The sequence below is a fragment of the Physeter macrocephalus genome, chromosome 4, assembly GCF_002837175.3.
Source record: "Physeter macrocephalus isolate SW-GA chromosome 4, ASM283717v5, whole genome shotgun sequence".
Taxonomy (NCBI): domain Eukaryota; kingdom Metazoa; phylum Chordata; class Mammalia; order Artiodactyla; family Physeteridae; genus Physeter; species Physeter macrocephalus.
The window spans coordinates 88,404,811-88,428,023 of NC_041217.1; the positions used below are offsets into that span (position 1 = coordinate 88,404,811).

Below are 23,213 nucleotides of genomic sequence, written 5' to 3' on the forward strand. Positions count from 1 at the left end.
AGATAATGAGATAAAAATGAAGTTGACTTTTAAGAGTTTGGACACAAATAATGAAAGTTTGTTTTTATACAGTTAGCAATTTTATCCAAAACTTAACTATGTTTTAGTAAAGGTTGATTATTAAGTGTTTGGCTTCCCTGAAAGGTTATTAAAAACTCATTTACTTAATTCTGTCATTTGTTTTATTGTGATTACTTCTAAGGAATATTTTAAAATGATGTAGTTTTTATTTACATACTATCTTTCAAAAATGAAACCACCAACAAAAATGTTATACCCTTTGAATAATAGGCTTTTTAGCTAAGGATCTGAGAAATGTTGATTATTAAGTGTTTGGCTTCCCTGAAAGGTTATTAAAAACTCATTTACTTGATTCTGTCATTTGTTTTATTGTGATTACTTCTAAGGAATATTTTAAAATGATGTAGTTTTTATTTACATACTATCTTTCAAAAATGAAACCACCAACAAAAATGTTATACCCTTTGAATAATATGCTTTTTAGCTAAGGATCTGAGAAATATAACATTTTGATAAGGTTTTTACATGAGGCTCCATGTAGCAATGGTGGTGAAGCTGAATCTGGAAAGATCAGTAAAAGTTAGCTAAGTGAAGGGTGGGGAAGCGTGTTCCAGGCAGAGGAAATAGCTTGTTGGGAGGCAGTGGTCACCTCAGAGGAGCAGATCATGTCCGAAGAACTAGAGGAAGACCAGTGAGGCTGAAGTGAGAGCAAGGGGAAGTGTCAGAGATGAGGCTGGGAGGCTGGCACAGGCAGAATCATGGAGGGCCCTGCGGGTCTGTGAAGGTTTCTGGACTTGATCCTAAGGGGGAATGAGGTGGGAAGCCTCTGAAGAGTTTTCAGTAGGGATGTAATGACACCAGCATATTTGTGTGGAGCATGGACTGGCATCTAAGCCATGATGGGACTGTGGTGATGGGAATAAATGATTTGGGAGATATTTAGGCACAGAACAGACCACATCTGGTGGTTGAATGTGCAGGGTGAAGGAAAGGAAAGAGGCAAGAATGACTGATTTGAGCAGTATTGGAGGGTAAATATTTCATTGATACAGGAAATATTATATGGGCTTTCCAGTCTTTTCTTTTTATCTTGGCAAGTAGAAGAAATAATTGGGATTTTGCTGTTTTATGGAATGTTGTGATAATGTGCTAAATACTGCTTGACTATTTGCTTCTGCATCTTTTCAGACCTTCCAGTTGATGCTTATTTTCTTTATTCTTTTAAAGGAGTGATTGATACTTCAGAAATTATCAATACTCTTAATAGGTATACATATTTCTGAAAAAGAGGCATTGAAGATTCTTGAAAGGTCAGCTCTTACATATGTATATACGTTTTAAAATTAAGTTTTATTTACTTTAAAACCTTTTTCGGGACTTCCCTGGTGGTCCAGTGGTTAAGACTCCGTGCTTCCACTGCAGGGGGCGTGGGTTCGATCCCTGGTTGGGGAACTAGGATCCTGCATGCTGGGCAGCCAAAAAAACAAAACAAAACAAAAACCTTTTTCATTATGAAAATGACAACTATGGAAACTTTATGGAAACATGAATAATAGCCCATAATCATCTGTTTGCTAGCACCCTTATAAGTACTCACATATATTATATCCTTTAATTTTCACAAGACTTTAGAGGCAAAGTTTATTATTTTCCTGATTTCACAGATGAGGAAATTGTTGAATAGTGAGGCTAAGTAACCTGCCCAAGGTCACTATAATCCATGTAGCAATGGTGGTGATGCTACATTCATACATTAATATTAACCCACTGATATAATTTTATATCTATTTTATATTTATGCATGTATCTGTTGTTTTTTTGTAAGATTATATACTTTGTACTGTTAGTCAATCCATCAATAATCCAATCAAGTTACCTATCAATCAGATATGGATTGATGCTTTTTGCCAGGCATCTAGTAGCCAGTGAGGATTAAGTGGTAAACAGGATGGTTCTGGTGCCCACTCTTGCAGAATGTATGGGGCTGAGGAGAGTGCAGTTGCAGTGTGGCTAAAGTTATGATAGGAACACATAGGAAAACATTGAAGAAAAGTATCTTTTATCAGGAAAGAGAGCTGAATTTTATCAAACTATACTGCTTTTTTCACTTGACCTATTTATATAATGTATGATAGTAGTAGGTTTTCTGACCTTAGACATTCCTGGGATAAAGCTAACTTGTTATGAACTATTTCATTCAAGAAAGCATACAGACCAATAAAGAGAATTATATCACAAACAAACACACCATCACTGGGTTTGTCATATTTAAGTTTGTCATATTTGGTTCAGATTTTTTCAAATAAATAAAACATTACAAACAACTGAATTTTTCAGTGTCTTTAAACCCATTTCCTTCTCTTCTGCCAGCAGTAACTACTATCCTGAATTTATCATTCCCATACAAATTTTTATCTCTGTGTATATTTTACTACAGACATATTCTTAAAATATGATATTGTTTCTCATGTTTTAAGACATTATTTAAGTGGTGGCATACTGCATATTTTTTACTTTTTCCAAACCTTCTATTTCTGAGATTTGTTGATGTTGATGCATATAGCTGTAGTTAAATCATTTTAGTCAGTGTACAGCTTCTATTTAATGAATATAATTCAATTTACTTATGAATTCTCCTGATGATGAGAGAATTTAGGTTTTTAAAAAAATTTTGTTTTGCTGCTAGTACAAAAAATGCGGGAATGAATAGTCTTGTATACATCTCCTTGTATATTATTTGCAGTTAAGTTGCTTGACTGTAGGGCATGCAGACATTTAACTTTAATTACATATTCCAAATTGTTCTCCAAAGTGGTTGTACCAATTTAGTATTCTACTAGAAGTGTATTTCCTTCCTGTTACTTGATACTGTAGTCTTCTAATGTTTACATATTTTCCAAACCCATGGGTCAGAAATATGGTCCTGTTGTTTTAATATAGTTTGATTTAATTTACTTATATTCCTCATTACGAGTGAGTCTGAATATTTTTTCATATATTTGTTGGCCATTTGGATATGAAATACCTATGTTATGTGAATTACCTACATTATGTTTTTTGACTACTTTTCAGCTTGAATTGGTCATCTTTTTCTTAATGGCTTGTAGGTATTCTTTCTAAATTCTGGATGCTAATCCCATGTTGGTTATATGCACTGCAAATGTTTTTCCCCAGCTTTTTGCTTATTCTAAATTCATTTTTAGTTTTTTTGTCATTGTGCAGAAAATTTAAATTTTAATGTAGTCATATTTGTCCATCTTTTATGGATATGCTTTTTTTTTTTTTTTTTTTTTGTGGTATGCGGGCCTCCCTCTGCTGTGGCCTCTCCCGTCGCGGAGCACAGGCTCCGGACGCGCAGGCCCAGCGGCCATGGCTCACGGGCCCAGCCGCTCCGCGGCATGTGGGATCTTCCCAGAGCGGGGCGCGAACCCGGTTCCCCTGCATCGGCAGGCGGACGCGCAACCACTGCGCCACCAGGGAAGCCCTGGATATGCTTTTAACATCTTGAAAATTCTTCCTTACCCTGGGATATAAAAATGTTAATCTATATCTTATTTTAAAAATTTTGTATTTTACATTTCTTTCTTTAATTCATCTGTAATTGATGTTTGTGTATGTTATGAAATTAGGTGTCCAGTTTCATATTTTTCTATATGGTCAGTTGTTTTATCACCATTTATTGACTGGTTTCATCCTTTTCCCACAATTTGAAATGCTTACCTCTGTAATATATTCAATTTCCATCTGTATATGGATGTGTTTCTGGTCTCTTTATTCTATTACATTGGTTGTTGTCTATTGTGCATCATTACCACGTTTTAATTGCTATCACCTTAGAATACATCTTGATATCTGGTTTTACTTTCTTCATCTTCAATAATGTCAATGCTATTCTTGGACCTTTGCTCTTCTATATAAATTTTAGAATCAGCTTATTTGGATACATACACAAATATGCACATGTGCATACACACACTCACATACCCCTTTTGGAATTTTGATTGCAATTGTATTTAATTTATAGATTAATTTGGGGGAGAAGTGATGTATTTATGATGTTACATTTTCTGTTCCATGAATATTATATATGTCTTCATTTTTTAGATTCTCTTTAATGTCTTTTAATAAAGTTTTATATATTCTCTATAAAGGTCTTATGTAACTTTTGTTGGATTTATTCATAGAAACATGGTTTTTGTTGCTCTTCTAAGTATATAGATGAATTTGATTTGCTATCACTTCATTTAGAATTTTCATATCCATATTAATACCTGATGCTATTCCAAGGGTTAAGATGGAATATTGGCTCCTTTCCATGGTCTATAGGGCTCCGCATGGTCTAGCCTACCTCTCTAGCCTCATCATCTTGAACTCTCCTTCCATTCTGTGCTCCAGGCCAACTGAACTTCTTTCAGTCTTTAAAAAAAAAAAAACCCCAAACCATGGTTTTTCATTCCTCCAATCCTTGTATAAACTATTCTCTCTGTCTGGGAGACCCATCCCAGCTCCTTCACTTGAATATCTCCTACTTATTCTGTAGGTGTTAGTTTAGATGTGACTCTAACATTTGAAACTTTTTTGGTTTTGCTGGTATTTGCTTTTACAACAACTTTACAGTCTGTTCCCACTAGACTGTAAGCTTCATGAAGACAGGGACAAAAGTATATTATCTATTATTTTATAGTCAATGCCTAGCACAGTGTCTGGAACATACTAACAGATCAATACATGTTTTCTGACATTTAATGTTGTCACAAAAGCCAAGGGTGGAAAATATCAAGTTTAAAAAGAAGGACCAGTAACATAAATATTGAAAAAATCCACTGGATCTACTCATTTGGGAGATTTCTGGGCATCTCAGTGAAAGCAGTTTCAGTAGGGTGGTAAAGGGTTAAGTCAGATTGCATAAGGCTATTGAATGAATGGGAAGTGAGGATGTGGGTACTATGAATGTGGTTTACTGATTTGGGAAGTTTAGATAAGAAGGAGAAGACAACTAAGCAAGTCTCTTTAAATTTTATTTTTATTATTTTTTGAAGGATAGGAGAGATTTGTGGAGAAGTAGCCATCAGAGGCAGAGAGAGAGATGCTGGATATGTTGTAGGGAAAGGAGATTAGTGATTGAGAGGGAATGGGACAAATAGCTCAAGAGAGGGAAAGGGTCCTTGAATAGGAGCCAACATTTTATTCTCAGAGTTTAGAACATAGGAGGTAAGGATACAAGTGGGTAGAGAGAAATTTATTCATTCATTCTACAAATACTTATTGAGTGCCTGACATTCATCTAGGTGCTAGGGATGTAGTATTGAAGGAAACAGGCAAAAAGTCCTGCTCTGTGGAACTCATGATAAACAAGAGGAGAAAACAGTAAGCTAGATAAACAAATTATGTTAGATGGCGATAAGTGGAAAAATAATGCAGGGGAGGAAAACAGTATGGGTATGTGAGTGGTAGGGAGGCTGCAGTTTTACATGTGGTGAGTTGGGGAGGCCTTGAAGGTGACATTTGCGTAGAGATCCGAAGAAGTGAGGAAGGAGTCATGATGGTCTTTGGGGGAAGAGCAGTCTAGGCAAAGGAAGCAGCATGAGCAAAGTCCCCAGGAAGGCAGTGTATCTGACAAGGTTAGGACGTTGAGAGTAGGCCAGTGTGTTTGGAATAGAGTGAATGAGGAAGAGGGTGGTAGGAGATGAATTCTAAGAGTTAACAGGAGTCAGATCACATATGATCTTGTGGGAAATTATAAGGACTTTGGCTTTTCCTCTGATAAGTCATTGGATGGTTTTAAACAGAGTGTGATATGATCTAGCTTAGATTTTAGCAGTCTCATTCTGGCTGACGTGTTGAGAATAGTTTGTAGGGAACAAGGGTGAAAGCAGGGAGGACAGCTAGGCAATAATACAGACAACATTTGAGAGTGGCTCGTACCAGGACGGAGGAGGTATGTAGCGATTGGATTCTGGATGTATTTTGAAATGCTGACAGGATTTACTGCTGGGTTGTGAGTGGGGTGTAAAAGAAAGAGAGTAGTCAAGGATAATGTCAAGATTTTTGGCTTGAGCATCTAGAAGAATGGAGTTGCCATGTATTGAGAGGGGAAAAACTGTGAGAAAAGCAGGTTTGGAATGGGGTAGATATCAGAGGTCAGGTTTGTTCTTGTTAAGTTTCAGATGCTAACCAGACATCTAAGTAGAGATGTGAAGTGGGCAACTTGAAATAGGGATCTGGAGTTCAGAGGAAAACTCAGGCAAGGGATTTGGGAGTCATGGGCCTATAGATGGTATTTAAAGCCATGAGACCGGAAGAGATAACCAAGGAGAGAGTATGGCACCCTGAGTCCTGGTATTGTCTAACGTTTAGAGGCAGGGGAGATGAGGGGAAACCAGTAAAGAAGACTGAGAAAGAGCAGCCAGAGAGAAAGGAGGAGGGCTAGGAGAATACTCTGTTCTGGAAGACAAGTGAAGAAAATATTTCAAGAAGACAACTGTCTTGTCAAATGCTGTTGATAGGCTAAAGATGAAGATAGAGAATCGACCACTGATTTAGTGCTGTGAAGGCTATCGGTGGGGTAATAGTGCTGAGAACCTGATGGGAGTGGGTTCAAGAGAGAATGAGGAGAAATTGGAGACAGAAGGTAGACAACTCTTTAAAGAGTTACTGCAAAGGCAGAGAGAGATAGGGGGTGATAGTGTGGAAGGTGGGGTTAAGAGATTTTTATTTTAGGATGAGAATGCTTAAACACTCATGTTTCAGGGAGAAATGGGGGACAACATGGCCCGAGAGTGTCAAAAATTAATTTGGTGGGGCTTCCCTGGTGGCGCAGTGGTTGAGAGTCCGCCTGCCGATGCAGGGGCCACGGGTTCGTGCCCCGGTCCTGGAAGATCCCACATGCCGCGGAGCGGCTGGGCCCGTGAGCCATGGCCACTGAGCCTGCGCGTCCGGAGCCTGTGCTCCGCAACGGGAGAGGCCACAACAGTGAGAGGCCCGCGTACCGCAAAAAAAAAAAAAAAAAAAAAAAAAAAAAAAAAAAAAAAATCCACAAATATATATATGCATACATATGTCCTGTCTCTCTGAGAAAGGGAGATGACCAGTAGGATCACATTACAATTGACAGGTAGAATAACCTTACTGCCTTAGCTGTAAGAGTGTACCTTCTTTACTCTTAACATGACCCTTATGAAACTCTTTAGTTACCAACATTCTTTTAGTAAATATGTAATCATTAAGAGGAGATTTTATCCTTTTGGTAGTGTTCATTCTGCACCTTCCTTTTAGAGGTGATTAAAGGAAATTCAAGTCAATGAAAAATACATTTATTTTATGCCTACTATAGGATAAGTTTTCTGTTTTATAATGAGTTAAAAAGCAAACAGGCATGGAAAATACCTATTTTGAAAATTAAATGATACAGCGTTTGTGATAACCTAATATGGTAATTTAAAATGAACTAATGAACTTCCTTTTTTTTTTTTTTTTTTTTTTTGCGGTGCATGGGCCTCTCACTGTTGTGGCCTCTCCCATTGCGGAGCACAGGCTCCGGACGCGCAGGCTCAGCGGCCACGGCTCACGGGCCCAGCCGCTCTGCGGCATGTGGGATCTTCCCGGACCGGGGAACGAACCCGTGTCCCCTGCCTCGGCAGGCGGACTCTCAACCACTGCGCCACCAGGGAAGCCCTGAACTTCCTTTTTGGGTAGTGCTAACAAATGGCACTTCATTTGTTCCAGTGGCAGGTCCACTGTTTGGCTTATAGTCATTTCACAGGAAACAAATATGCTTGGCACTATAACTGTACAGCCCAGAGGTGGAAAGCATCCAGTTCTGCAGAGTGGAAACAGAGTGCTGGCTCTGCTTCAAATCCCAGCTCTGCCATTTACTATCTGGGTGAGTTGGGGTAAATTATTTAATCTCTCTGGGCCTCAGTTTTCTTAACCGTAAGAATGGGATAATAATACTTACTTTTCTTAGAGTTATTATGAAAATTAAAGACGACACATATAGGGCTTCCCTGGTGGCGCAGTGGTTGAGAATCCGCCTGCCGATACGGGGGACACGGGTTCGTGCCCCGGTCTGGGAAGATCCCACATGCCGCAGAGCGGCTGGGCCCGTGAGCCATGGCCACTGAGCCTGCGCGTCCGGAGCCTGTGCTCCGCAACGGGAGAGGCCACAACAGTGAGAGGCCCGAGTACCACAAAAAAAAAAAAAAAAGACGACACATATAACTGTTCAATACAGTGCTGGCTTAGCTCTGTAAATGTTAATTTTTATTTCTTAAACACATATTGAGCTATTTCATAGTCACATTATTGCTCATCACTAAGCACAGCCAAGCACTTGGAGGCCAAACTGCTATCAAGCAATCTATGTTTTACAATTAATAATATCAGTAGCTAACATTCACTGAGAACTTTTTAGTACCAAGCATTATGCTGAGTGTTTTTTATGTTCTAAGTTATTTAATCTTAACAGTGCTCCGCAACGGGAGAGGCCACAACAGTGAGAGGCCCGAGTACCACAAAAAAAAAAAAAAAAAGACGACACATATAACTGTTCAATACAGTGCTGGCTTAGCTCTGTAAATGTTAATTTTTATTTCTTAAACACATATTGAGCTATTTCATAGTCACATTATTGCTCATCACTAAGCACAGCCAAGCACTTGGAGGCCAAACTGCTATCAAGCAATCTATGTTTTACAATTAATAATATCAGTAGCTAACATTCACTGAGAACTTTTTAGTACCAAGCATTATGCTGAGTGTTTTTTATGTTCTAAGTTATTTAATCTTAACAAGCCTATCTGGCTAGGTATTAGTATTGTTCCCCTTTGCATTTGAGGAAACTAAGTCCCAGAGAGTTTATTCAATTAGGAGCTAGGAAAGTCAGGATTTGAATCCCACCTGACTCCTGATCCAAGATCTTTAATCATGACATATGTGATCAAACTTCTAGACTCTCAAAAACCTCCTACTTGTGATATATATACTGCAGAGTTTATTACCTGCTCTGAGCACTACATGGGAAGGCCCAGGTTTTGTTCATTTCCACTGTAGGTAAAGATGTAAAAGGAAACTGCTTTTAAAGGTATGTCATATATTGATATTTTATATTTGTTTTGTTAGAGGTAAAGAGTCTGACTGAAGATAACATGGGGATCCACTAGATCTTGAACACTGAAGATATTATACTTTTACATTATCGCCAATTAAATAACTATTATCTCACTAGTAGTTTATGTAGCCTGTATTTCATTATGGCTAAAAATATTTCTTAGAACTTGGCAGGTTGTTCTTTTTGTATTCAATCTCAGACAAATAATTTTATACTGAAAATTGTATAGAGATTTTAAAATGGGAAATGTAAAGATTATCCTAAACATGATACAAAGTTATTATTAATTTATAGTTGACAGTATTTCAAGCTAACTTATGAGTTATTTAAAATTACACTAGTTGATAAAGTACAAAATGAGTGATTTAAAATTACACTAGTTGTTAAAGTACAAAATTCTGGGAGAGGCTTTTATTAATTTGCTGTGGAGCTGAGATATATAAAACATTATTTAGATCTTATAAGGAGATAACACTTTCATCTGAGGTCATCTAATTATAATGTTACTAATTTTAAAATTTATTTTGTTTTAATGGGGAATTGATATGGGAGATAGATGGACTTTTCATAATTTAATTGATGAAAAGAGAAAATCTGGCCATCTACGGAAATACCTGTTGGCCGGAGGCATAGCGGGTACTTGTGCTCAGACATGCACAGTGTCATCAGAGCGTCTGAAAACCCTAATGCAGGAGTGTTGCGTAGTTCATATGCATGTCTTTGAGTAATGTGAATAATATTCGATGCTTTTAAAAAGAAAGATTTCAGGGCTTCCCTGGTGGCGCAGTGGTTGAGGGTCCGCCTGCCGATGCAGGGGACACAGGTTCGTGCCCCGGTCCGGGAGGATCCCACATGCCGCGGAGCGGCTGGGCCCGTGAGCCATGGCCGCTGAGCCTGCGTGTCCGGAGCCTGTGCTCCGCAACGGGAGAGGCCACAACAGTGAGAGGCCCGCGTACCGCAAAAAAAAAAAAGAAAGAAAAGAAAGATTTCAGAAGGATTTCAATACTTATTGATATTCTCATGGGCAAATTAGTCATTGTCTGTAATCTCCTGGACTCATTTATTCAATAAAGCTCCCAGGCACTCAACTCACCTTGAGGGTACAACAACCAAATAATACACCATTCTCATCCATATGCATTTTGGAGTTACTGATGGAGACAGATATGTAAACAAATAATTAAACATAACCTAATGATCTAGTTCTAGTGTTCTAGGGAGGGCAAAAATTAGGGAAATCTCCTTTTTTTCCAGGGCCAGGGAAGGGAAGGCTATACAATACTCTTGATTCTCTACATGGGTTGGAAATCATGACAGCAAGAGACAGAGACTGGTCAGAGTGGCACTCCTTTATTCCTTATCAAATACAGGGCTCTGTAGGTGGAATTCTGCAGTTTTCTGAAAAGTTTTGGGTCCTTTTCAAATTGGTGCAGGCAATGAAGAAATTGACTGAGCCTGGTGGCCAAGTCTCTGGGTATGAATGTACAACTGAAGCAAGATGAGAAGGGTGTCCACTCTTTTCATTGTTCTATTCAAGGCAGAAATGATGGCCTATGACAACGTTCAGTCACTATCTCTTTTTACCTTTTTTTGGGTCACAGAGGAACAAATATCTAATTTTTATAGAAATATACAAAGCAAGAGAGCATGTCTGGCTGCTGGTATTTTGGGTACAAAGCAAGGGAAAGGGGCAGGAGGCCTACTGTCCATTGTGCAAATTTATTCACTTAATCCATTTGTTTTCCTATACCTCACTGAATTCTTGAATTCTGTATTCCTGAGTCAAGATACTTTATTCTCTGCTTTCTCCAGGAAATAAAGCTTCATGGGTTTTTAAGGGAAAATTGACTTCTATGTTCATTCCCCTCCACAGACACTTAAGTTATAAGTTTTACGCTGCTAAATGAGTTACCACTTTTCTATTTGCTTTCCACCTCCCCCAAACCTGTTGAAATCACTAGTACACTTTTTCCTTGCAGATTAGTAATGAGGTGACCATATAATTTTCGTTTGAACCGAGATACTTTTAAAAGTGAAAGGGGGGTGCTTAATAATCATGAAGGGACCTAGTTATTGCCTTGTTACTTTACTACCATTTTTGTGTGGTTTGGGGAGGAAGAGGGAATAAACATGTGTGGTCATTGTACCACTTTTACTGAAATTCAATTTCTTGCATGTCTAAGATTATTTTTCTTTTCCCCTTGATTGGCAGTTTGGCTGAATATGGACACCAAGGTCAAAAATGCTTTCCCTCAGAACTTTTAAGGCATTACCCTATTATTTTCTAGCATCTAGTGTTATTCCTGAGAAGTTTTGATGCCATTTTGATTTTTTGTAGAAAACCTGGTTTTCCTTTCTGGAAGCATTTAGTCATGCCTCTACCCTGGGTGCTCTGAAATTGTACAATGTGAGTTTAGGTAGGTTCTTTTTCATGCATTGTGCTTGACACTTGGTGGGCTCTTCCTTTTTTTTTTTGGCCGTGCCGAGGAATGTGGGATCTTACTTCCCCCACCAGGGATTGAACCCAGGGCTTCAGCAGTGAAAGCGCAGAGCCCTAACCACTGGACAGCCAGGGAATTCTCTGGATTTTATTATATTTTAAACTGGAAGATTTATTCCATTTACAGTTAATGGACTTATTGATATTTTTGTTCAAAGCTATCATCTTATTTTATGCTTTCTATTTGTCCTGCATGTTCTAAGATTTTCCTTTTCCTTTCTCGCCTTCTGCTATCTTTTAAAAAGTCATTCTACTTTTCTTTCCTCCATTAGTTTTTGTTGCTGTTGTTGTTGTTTTTGTGGTATGCGGGCCTCTCACTGTTGTGGCCTCTCCCATTGCGGAGCACAGGCTCCGGACGCGCAGGCTCAGCGGCCATGGCTCACGGGCCCAGCCGCTCTGCGGTATGTGGGATCCTCCTGGACTGGGGCATGAATCTGCGTCCCCTGCATCGGCAGGCGGATTCTCAACCACTGCGCCACCAGGGAAGTGCTGTTGTTGTTTTTAAAAATATCACTTGTAGTGATAAGTTGAGGACTAAGATGATGATATCCAACGTTAGACTAGATTTTTATTTGTTTCTCTTAGGTGCTTGGGATCACTGTCAATCTGGGATCACTTTATTTAATTCAAATTCGAGTCTTGAAGTTCCCTGGACCACCCAGGTGATACAAAGCCATGCTGTAAGTCCTTGCAGAGGCTGGTTTCTTCTACCGTGAGGGTATAGACCTGCAAAGTCCCAGTTTAAAGCGGAGGTGGTTTGTCAGACCTTTACCTTCCGTGAGCCCTGGGCTTTGTCTTTTGTTCTTTGTTAATCCTGTGAGGTCACAAAACAACAACTAATTTTTCAAATAATTTCACATTTGTTTCTTCTGGGTCCAGAAGTACACTTGAGTGTTAATCTTACCTTTCTGGATTTTCTCCTTCTCTTCTAGATATTGGCCCTGGAATATGTCTCTGTCTTGTTAGCCCATGGATACCTTTAAGAAACTTTAAGAAAAAAATATTTCATCAGCTTTTTCAGTTATCCTTAGTAGGAAGTTCATTCCTAATTACCCAGCTTGCCATTACCACAAGTGGAATTCGATACATATTTTAAGGCTTTTGATATGCTGTCATATTCCCCTCCAGAAAGGTAATACCAATTTATCATACATTACTTTTCCTAGTAATGTATGATATTACCTGTTTCCCTGTATCCTCCCAAACACCAGGTAGCATTATTTTATAAAAGATCTTGCTGGCAAGAGAGACAATAATTGGTGCACCAAAATTTCCAAAAGGATCTAAATACTGGAATGAATCTTGTCACTTGTATTTTTATCTTACTAATGCATTTTTGACAAAGTATATCCTTTACAAAACTATCAAGTTTGTTAATATTACTTTCTGTTCTATAATCATATTTACATCCTCTATGTCTTGTCTATAGGATGATTTTAAATCAAATTTTAAAATCAAATAACACTTACATTCTCATGATGAAATAAATGTTATTTTTTGTAAAGCCAAGTGGTGTGCTAGAACCACATTCCTTTCTCAATGGATAGTGAGTGCCATACCTCCTTGTGGTAGATTGTGTACAAAGATAACTCCATAATTCTTCCTATCCTTGAAGGCACACCCCTTTGCAATGTGACTTTGCTCCTCCTCCCATCAAGAGGTCGAGTTTATTTCTCCATCCCTTGAATCTGGGCTGGCCATGTCCAGTGACACTGTGGGACTTCCAAGCCTCTGCTTCAAAGCAGTCTTGCAGTTTTTGCTCTTGCCTTCCTAATGCCCTGAGACCATCATGTAAAGAAGCCTGGATTAACCAACTTGAAAACCCTGAGACCATCATGTAAAGAAGCCTGGACTAACCAACTCAAAAATAAGAAACCACATGGAGAGAGAAAGGCTCAGTTAACAGCCAGAACCAACCACCAGCCATATGCTTGAAGACATCTTGGACCATCCAACCCCAGCCAAACTGCCAGATGACTGACGACAGCCACAGAAGTAACCACAGGAAAGCACAGCAGAAGAACCACCTAGATGAGCCCAGTATAAATTGCTAATCCATAGAATCACAAACAAATAAATTGGTTGTTTCAAGCCACTTAGTTTTGTAGGGTGGTTTGTTACATAGAAAGAGTTACCTGATATATCAATACCTTTTTATGTCACTCAAAGGAGAATATTTGAGAAAAACCAAATTACATTATGACTTGACTCTATAGTAGGAGTGATTTAAAAAATATTTAACAACCTGTGTAGACTAAAGAATGCCACGGAGGGCTTCCCTGGTGGTGCAGTGGTTGGGAATCCACCTGCCAATGCAGGGGACACGGATTCGAGCCCTGGTCCGGGAGGATCCCACATGCCATGGAGCAACTAAGCCCATGCGCTCTAGAGCCCGTGAGCCACAACTACTGAAGCCCGCGTGCCTGGAGCCTGTGCTCCCGCAACAAGGGAGCTGCCACAGTGAGAAGCCTGCGCACCGCAACAAGTAGAGCTCCCGCTCGCCGCAACTGGGGGTAGTCCCCGCGCAGCAACAAGGACCCAACACAGCCTAAAATAAATAAATTTATATATATATATATATATATATATATATATATATATATATCTTGCTGGCAAGAGAGACAATAATTGGTGCACCAAAATTTCCAAAAGGATCTAAATACTGGAATGAATCTTGTCACTTGTATTTTTATCTTACTAATGCATTTTTGACAAAGTATATCCTTTACAAAACTATCAAGTTTGTTAATATTACTTTCTGTTCTATAATCATATTTACATCCTCTATGTCTTGTCTATAGGATGATTTTAAATCAAATTTTAAAATCAAATAACACTTACATTCTCATGATGAAATAAATGTTATTTTTTGTAAAGCCAAGTGGTGTGCTAGAACCACATTCCTTTCTCAATGGATAGTGAGTGCCATACCTCCTTGTGGTAGATTGTGTACAAAGATAACTCCATAATTCTTCCTATCCTTGAAGGCACACCCCTTTGCAATGTGACTTTGCTCCTCCTCCCATCAAGAGGTCGAGTTTATTTCTCCATCCCTTGAATCTGGGCTGGCCATGTCCAGTGACACTGTGGGACTTCCAAGCCTCTGCTTCAAAGCAGTCTTGCAGTTTTTGCTCTTGCCTTCCTAATGCCCTGAGACCATCATGTAAAGAAGCCTGGACTAACCAACTCAAAAATAAGAAACCACATGGAGAGAGAAAGGCTCAGTTAACAGCCAGAACCAACCACCAGCCATATGCTTGAAGACATCTTGGACCATCCAACCCCAGCCAAACTGCCAGATGACTGACGACAGCCACAGAAGTAACCACAGGAAAGCACAGCAGAAGAACCACCTAGATGAGCCCAGTATAAATTGCTAATCCATAGAATCACAAACAAATAAATTGGTTGTTTCAAGCCACTTAGTTTTGTAGGGTGGTTTGTTACATAGAAAGAGTTACCTGATATATCAATACCTTTTTATGTCACTCAAAGGAGAATATTTGAGAAAAACCAAATTACATTATGACTTGACTCTATAGTAGGAGTGATTTAAAAAATATTTAACAACCTGTGTAGACTAAAGAATGCCACGGAGGGCTTCCCTGGTGGTGCAGTGGTTGGGAATCCACCTGCCAATGCAGGGGACACGGATTCGAGCCCTGGTCCGGGAGGATCCCACATGCCATGGAGCAACTAAGCCCATGCGCTCTAGAGCCCGTGAGCCACAACTACTGAAGCCCGCGTGCCTGGAGCCTGTGCTCCCGCAACAAGGGAGCTGCCACAGTGAGAAGCCTGCGCACCGCAACAAGTAGAGCTCCCGCTCGCCGCAACTGGGGGTAGTCCCCGCGCAGCAACAAGGACCCAACACAGCCTAAAATAAATAAATTTATATATATATATATATATATATATATATATATATATATATAAAGTATGCCACAGAGGCTGCAGTACCAATAAATGTGAAGGTAATGTGAGGGTAACTTTTGGAGTGCATTGGCTGGTGGTAGGCTGTCACAGCCTCTGGGGTAAGATGGATACCTAGTATATGCCTGTCTGGTGCAAATGTTACCATCTGTCTTTCTTGTCTTGGTCTGGGCTTGCTCTGAACAGAGAGGCCTAGGGATGACACAAGGGGGCAGTTTGCTGGTAGGAGGCCAGGTATGTAGACTGGTTAATGGTCACCTGGGCAGGCACCCCTTTAATGTGGAGCCCACCTGGGACTCCCTAGAGCTGGAGTGACTGGTACAGTAGGGGGTGGGTATGCAAGGGCTTAGCTCAGTGACTATGTACTAGCTTGTTCAGAAATATTTCCTTATTTTATATATTGGCTGAATATCAGCTCTCTTTTATAGATTTATTGTACAGTTAAAGCAAACATATTTATTACTGTGGCTGTAAAATACAGGTATCATTCTGAGTTTGTCTTTTTCTCCTCAATACAGAGTTGGTAATTGTCTTCTAGCTGCAACTGATTTGGTGATTATCCTCATACTGGTTTTTGGTTTTTTTTTATATTAATTAATTTATTTCTATTTATCAACCACATTGTATGTGTATTTTATGACAATGTTCCAGATGAACTTTTTTAAAAAAATTTTTTTGCGGTATGCGAGCCTCTCACTGTTGTGGCCTCTCCCGTTGCGGAGCGCAGGCTCCGGACGCGCAGGCTCAGCGGCCATGGCTCACAGGCCCAGCCGCTCCGCAGCATATGGGATCTTCCCAGACCAGGGCACGAACCCGTATCCCCTGCATCTGCAGGCGGACTCTCAACCACTGTGCCACCAGGGAAGCCCCGAATTTCTTAAAGTTGTTTCCTTCAGTATGCATAAGCCGTATGGTTTATGAATCAGTAAAACCACCCTTGGGAATAGCATAAAAAGGACATCTTGAACTATCATTTTATGTACCTTTATAAGCATGAGAATGTCTTGGCTTTCTGGTTAAATTCAAGAGGTCTGTATGAAAATATGCTATAGCCATTCTCCAAAAAGATAAACATATAAATTAGTCTTAAATATTGAATTTTAATTTTACGTAAGCCAGAATTACAGTGTATTTTCTTTATGAATTAAGATGTTTAATATTCATAAAATCTATTTTAGCTTCTCTACATTTTAACGAACACTCAGAAATTTGCATTTAAATGGATTAAAATGCAGTTTATGTTACCTAATATAACCTAATTATATTATTAATATAATTTTATGTTATAGAACAAAATTGGAATATTTTGGAGTTTTTCAGCATTTTCTACTTTATAGTTTAAAAAGCTAACATTGCTTTACATACATATTTTAAATCTGAGAGCATTAGAGAAAACCAGTGCATTAAAAATTATAATTAATAGGAAAACTGTGGTGTTTGAGCTTCATTTCTTTAGACTGAATAAAACAAAATAGAAAGTCCTAGGGCACGAACCCGTATCCCCTGCATCTGCAGGCGGACTCTCAACCACTGTGCCACCAGGGAAGCCCCGAATTTCTTAAAGTTGTTTCCTTCAGTATGCATAAGCCGTATGGTTTATGAATCAGTAAAACCACCCTTGGGAATAGCATAAAAAGGACATCTTGAACTATCATTTTATGTACCTTTATAAGCATGAGAATGTCTTGGCTTTCTGGTTAAATTCAAGAGGTCTGTATGAAAATATGCTATAGCCATTCTCCAAAAAGATAAACATATAAATTAGTCTTAAATATTGAATTTTAATTTTACGTAAGCCAGAATTACAGTGTATTTTCTTTATGAATTAAGATGTTTAATATTCATAAAATCTATTTTAGCTTCTCTACATTTTAACGAACACTCAGAAATTTGCATTTAAATGGATTAAAATGCAGTTTATGTTACCTAATATAACCTAATTATATTATTAATATAATTTTATGTTATAGAACAAAATTGGAATATTTTGGAGTTTTTCAGCATTTTCTACTTTATAGTTTAAAAAGCTAACATTGCTTTACATACATATTTTAAATCTGAGAGCATTAGAGAAAACCAGTGCATTAAAAATTATAATTAATAGGAAAACTGTGGTGTTTGAGCTTCATTTCTTTAGACTGAATAAAACAAAATAGAAAGTCCTAAATAGAATTACATGGCATCAGAATACCTCAGTGTTCTAATGGAATACTTGTGACTTATTGCTCCCTTACTGAGCACTCTTACTTGTGGATACAGACATTATTAGTTTACTCTTGGTTCTTAGCATGGCCAAATATCACAGGAAGGTTACCAGTGTGAACAAAGTAAATCAGAAAAACTTGAGAGCTCTCGTACTTAAATCTGTATTTTTTTAAAAAAGGCAAGAGGATCCCGGAATGAGTTAATATATATTTCCTATCCTTTATACTGCGTTTTTAAATTCATTTCAAGAATAAAGAAAGGTTGGTGCAGTACGGAGGTTTCTTAAAAAAGTAAAAATGGAGTTGCCATATGATGCAGCAATCCCACTCCTGGGCATATATTCAGAGAAAACTCTAATTCGAAAAGATACATACACTCCAATGTTCATCGCAGCACTATTTACAGTAGCCAAGACATGGAAGCAACCTAAATGTCCATCGACAGATGAATGGATAAAGAAGATGTGGTGTATATATATATATATATATAGGAATAAAAAAGAATGAAATAATGAAAAAAGAATGAAAAAATGCCTTTTGCAGCAACATGGATGGACCTAGAGATTATCATGCTAAGTGAAGTAAATCAAAGACAAATATCATATGATATCACTTATATGTGGAATCTAAAAAAATGATACAAATGAACTTATTTACAAAACAGAAACAGACTCACAGACATAGAAAACAAATTTATGATTACCAAAGGGGTGGAGGCATAAATTAGGAGTTTGGGATTAACAGAAACACACTACTATATATAAAATAGATAAACAACAAGGACCTACTGTATAGCGCAGGGAACTACATTCCATATCCTGTAATAAACCATAAAGGAAAAGAATATGAAAGAATATATATATATATAACTGAATCACTTTGCTGTACACCAGAAACTAACACAACATTGTAAATCAACTATACTTCAATTGAAAAAAAAAGAAAAAAGAATAAAGGAAGGCTGACTGGAACCCCCCTTTGAAATTTTAAACTTATGTGAAAGATGAATAGTATTCTTATTTTCCCTTTGGTTCTTTTGTATTTTGCTTTTTAATTTCTACTGAAAGAGTACAGGCCAAAGATATTTCAAGATTTGTATATATAACTATATTTTAAAGACAGTATTGACTCTAAAATTGTGATTTAATGAGATATAATTATAAATTAGACAGTATAATTTATATTACAGCCAGTAACTAGTAACTGTACTGGACCAATTCTCTTCTCAAGTGTTCTTTAGGACAAAGATATTTCTGCCATTTTATAGCAGATTTTATTACAAATTTTCAGTTACTCTAATATTTGAAGTTTTGTCTTACTTCTCAAGGTTATTAAAATTTAGTTAAAATGTGCTCTTAGTGGGAAGAGTGTTAAAATTCAAAAGAATGATTGATACCGTTTTTTCTCTCTTGTTAAATGGCATGATTTAATTTTCTGTGAAATTAGAGGAATTTAATTTCCTTATTATAGGAGAAGGATGGGATCCTTGAGACAGGGCACTAATAAACTAGTAATGATTGAATTAAATTGTTAAGTTAAATTTCCTAAAAATTAAAATTAATATAAATACACAATGACCATAAGTTTAAGAAAAGCAAGCCAGTTTTTTAGTCATATTCCCATTTTTTCTTAATACAATTTATTAATAGAAGGATTGTAATCAATAATTCAGCTTCTAAAGTTCACATAAATAAGATTAAAATAAAGCAAATGCCTCATGTGAAATTAATATGGTACCATGCTTTATAATTAAAAACTATTAGAAATTAAGTTTTTTTGGTGAACTTTTAAAACATAGGGGAAAAAATAAATGGTAAGTTGGATCCCTCAGTAACCCTACAGATTATAAAGATCAGGTATTGATTTAAAATAATGACATATGGCAAAATATTTTAAATGCTTCAGTGGATCTGAAGCATTTTGCCAGTGGATCAGATCCACTGAAGCATTTAAAGTATTTTGCCATGTATTTTTTTCCTCTGTATTTTAGAATAAGATTTATGAATAGCAACATAGCATATAAATTGGCGCTGTTGTTATGTGCATTCCATATTCCTGGATTTGGAGAAATGTTCTGATTTTAACCTGTGAGTTTATGTACCTTCTCTTTATTTTGTTTATTAATACAGCCAGAAGTATTTCTATATACAACCCAATTAATATATATTGGGTTGGCCAAAAAGTGCCTTCGGTTTTTAAGTAAAAATAAAAGACACATTTTTCATTTTCACCAAGAACTTTATTGAACAACGTATTCACCGTTTTGTTCCACGACCTTCTGCCATTGTTCAGGCAACTTCATAATTCCATCTTCCCAAAACTTTTTATCTTTTTGAGCAAAGAACTGTTCCAGGTACCTTTTACAGTCTTCCAGGGAATTGAAATTTGTTCCATTTAGAGAATTTTGTAAAGACCGAAATAAATGGAAATCTGAAGGTGCAATGCCTGGTGAATATGGCGGATGAATCAGAACTTCCCAGCCAAGCTGTAACAGTTTTTGTCTGGTCATCAAAGAAACATGCGGTCTTGCGTTATCCTGATGGAAGATTATGCGTTTTCTGTTGACTAATTCTGGATGCTTTTCACTGAGTGCTGCTTTCAGTTGGTCTAATTGGGAGCAGTACTTGTTGGAATTAATTGTTTGGTTTTCCGGAAGGAGCTCATAATAGAGGACTCCCTTCCAGTCCCACCATATACACAACATCACCTTTGGATGAAGACTGGTCTTTGGTGTGGTTGGTGGTGGTTCATTTTGCTTGCCCCATTCCACATTATTGTACAGTATCCACTTTTCATTACCCATCACAATTTGTTTTAAAAATGGACGTTTAAGTAGAGGATCTCATGCAGAAATACAGTCAAGAAGGTTTTTTTCGCTTAACTTATGTGGGACCCAAACATCAAAGCAATTAACATAACAAAGCTGGTGCAAATGATTTTCAATGCTTGATTTGGATATTTTGAGTATGTCAAAATATCTCCCATGTGGTATAACGTTGATTGTTCTCAATTAACGTCTTGATTTGATTTTATCAACTTAAACTGGCCTACCCAACCGTGGAGCATAGTCCAGTGAGAAGTCTCCAGCACGAAACTTTGCAAACCACTTTTGACATATTCAATCAGTCACAGCACCTTCTCCATACACTACACAAATCTTTTTTTGCGTTTCAGTTGCGTTTTTACCTTTCTTGAAGTAATAAAGCATAAAATGCCAAAAATGTTTTCTTTCATCTTCAATATTAAAATAACTACACAAAAATTCACCAGTTTTAATGTCTTTTTTTCTAATGCACACTGATATGACAGCTGTCACATACAATCTAACAAAATTGTTTCGAATGAAGTTAAAGACAACTAAGTGCTACTAGAGTATCTTACAGAAAAAAATGAAGGAAGCTTTTGGCCAACCCAATAAAAGATTATATGTGACTACAGCCAACATTTTAATAACTATAAGTGGAATATAACTTTAAAAATGTGAATCACTCTGTTGTACACCTGAAACTAATATAATGTTGTAAATTAACTATACCTCAATTTTTTTAAAAAGGCTACGTATGGACATGAAAAGTCTAATCCCAGGCTGGCCAAAGTAGGTTTAATCCCACTAGGTTGCCTATAAAGGACAAGGAACAAAAGGAGAAGAGTGCTTGTGAATTAGATGTGCGGATCTACTCTTGCAAGGATTCAACAAATGACTGAATTGGCTTCTGAAGAGCTTTGGGAGTAAAGGAAAAAAATGTAATAAATGCGCTATAGGCAGTCATGTGTTTTATTCCATTTAACCACAAAGATAATAAATATTTACATGTATGTATATAAATGGATGCTAATGTTATATATATATACACAAACATACATGCATAAATATGATGCACACAATATATACACATATGTATATAAAGTCACAATTTTTTCAAGCAAAGTTGAAGGAGAGGGATAGAGATATAAAATGTTGACAGTAAACATTTGGGTACCCACAATGTGACAGGTGTTATACGCTGTCTTCCTATTTAATATACTTGACAAAGCACTCCTCCTTCTCTTGTTACTAATAAAATAAATTAGAAACACTTCCCAAACTGCCATTTAATTCAAGATTGCCACAGCTACAAATTCCCTCAGAAATCTTGACTTGTGTCTCTGAATTTCCTTGATTATCAGGACTAGGTCTTTGTTAAATAGTAGAAATTTTGTTTATGTTCTCTGTCCTGGTTACAAATAGTCAAACATCATTTAAAATTGTGTGCTATTTGTGAAAGTAACATTATTAAAACATGACTATCTGAGATGGGAACAATTATTACTGAATTAATATCTTTCATTTATTGAATGCTTCAATGATCGGTTTTTGCCAGTCTGAGTAAAAAAAGAGTAAATTGGTTCCACCTTTAAGTATATGTGTGTGTGTGTGTGTGTGTGTGTGTGTGTGTGTGTGTGTGTGTGTGTGTGTGTATGCTTAAAAATTAAATATTCATGAAGAAAATAATCAATGTCAAGTAATCACCGTGTGTGTGTGTGTGTGTGTGTGTGTGTGTGTGTGTGTGTGTGTATGCTTAAAAATTAAATATTCATGAAGAAAATAATCAATGTCAAGTAATCACCATACTATTATATTTGACTTTATGTCATTTTTGCTTCAAACACCACCTTTCCTCTTCTCCTCTCCTGAGAAGTAATCCTTATCCTCAAGTTGGTGTGTTTCATTCCCATGCACATCTTAATATTTTTTCTATATATGAATGTATCCATAAATATATCATAATATTTTATACATCTTCTAAAACTTGCTTTTTCACTGAACATTGTTAGATTTATCTATGATGATACATCTAACTTTCATTCATTTCTACTCCTACATGGCATTCCATCATATACATAAATATGAGTATATTTATCTAATCTTCTACTGATGGGCAGTTGTGTTAATTCAAATGAAAAACAGATTCTCAAACTATTTTAATAAAAATTCAACCACGTTAGAAGTTTTTATACCTTTATGAACAAAGGATGGAGGAAATTCCAAAGGTCTCTTCTGAATTACTGAAGAAACAAAGAAGCTTGAACAAGTACTTTTACATTTCAGAAAACAGAGAAGTCAATTTAAATATTATTACCAGAGCGATAAATTACTATTTAAGACTTATAATTGCAGACTTTCAGGGCTTAAAAACATAGTGTAGCCTCTGGAATTCACCTTTGATTATCTTAAAAAAAACACCTTTGTTTAGAAGCCACTGGAATATGGTTACCAAGGGGGAAAGGGGGAGGAGGGATAAATTGGGAGATTGGGATTGACATATACATACTACTATATATAAAATAGATAACTAATAAGAACCTACTGTATAGCACAGGGAACTCTGCTCAATACTCTGTAATGACCTATATGGGAATAGAATCTAAAAAAGAGTGGATATATGTATATGTATAACTGATTCACTTT

General features: G+C 37.1%; 1 long non-coding RNA gene across 1 annotated transcript in view; it reads right to left on the reverse strand.

Moving 5' to 3' along the window:
* Positions 1–1,403: 1,403 nt before the first annotated feature.
* Positions 1,404–23,213, reverse strand: part of LOC129392034 (uncharacterized) — a 29,644-nt gene continuing 7,834 nt past the window's right edge. The window contains exons 2-3 of the long non-coding RNA XR_008616984.1: positions 12,535–12,617; positions 1,404–1,488 (exon numbers count right to left, since the gene is read on the reverse strand). This is a non-coding gene — a long non-coding RNA (uncharacterized lncRNA). The remainder of the gene's footprint in view (positions 1,489–12,534; positions 12,618–23,213) is intronic.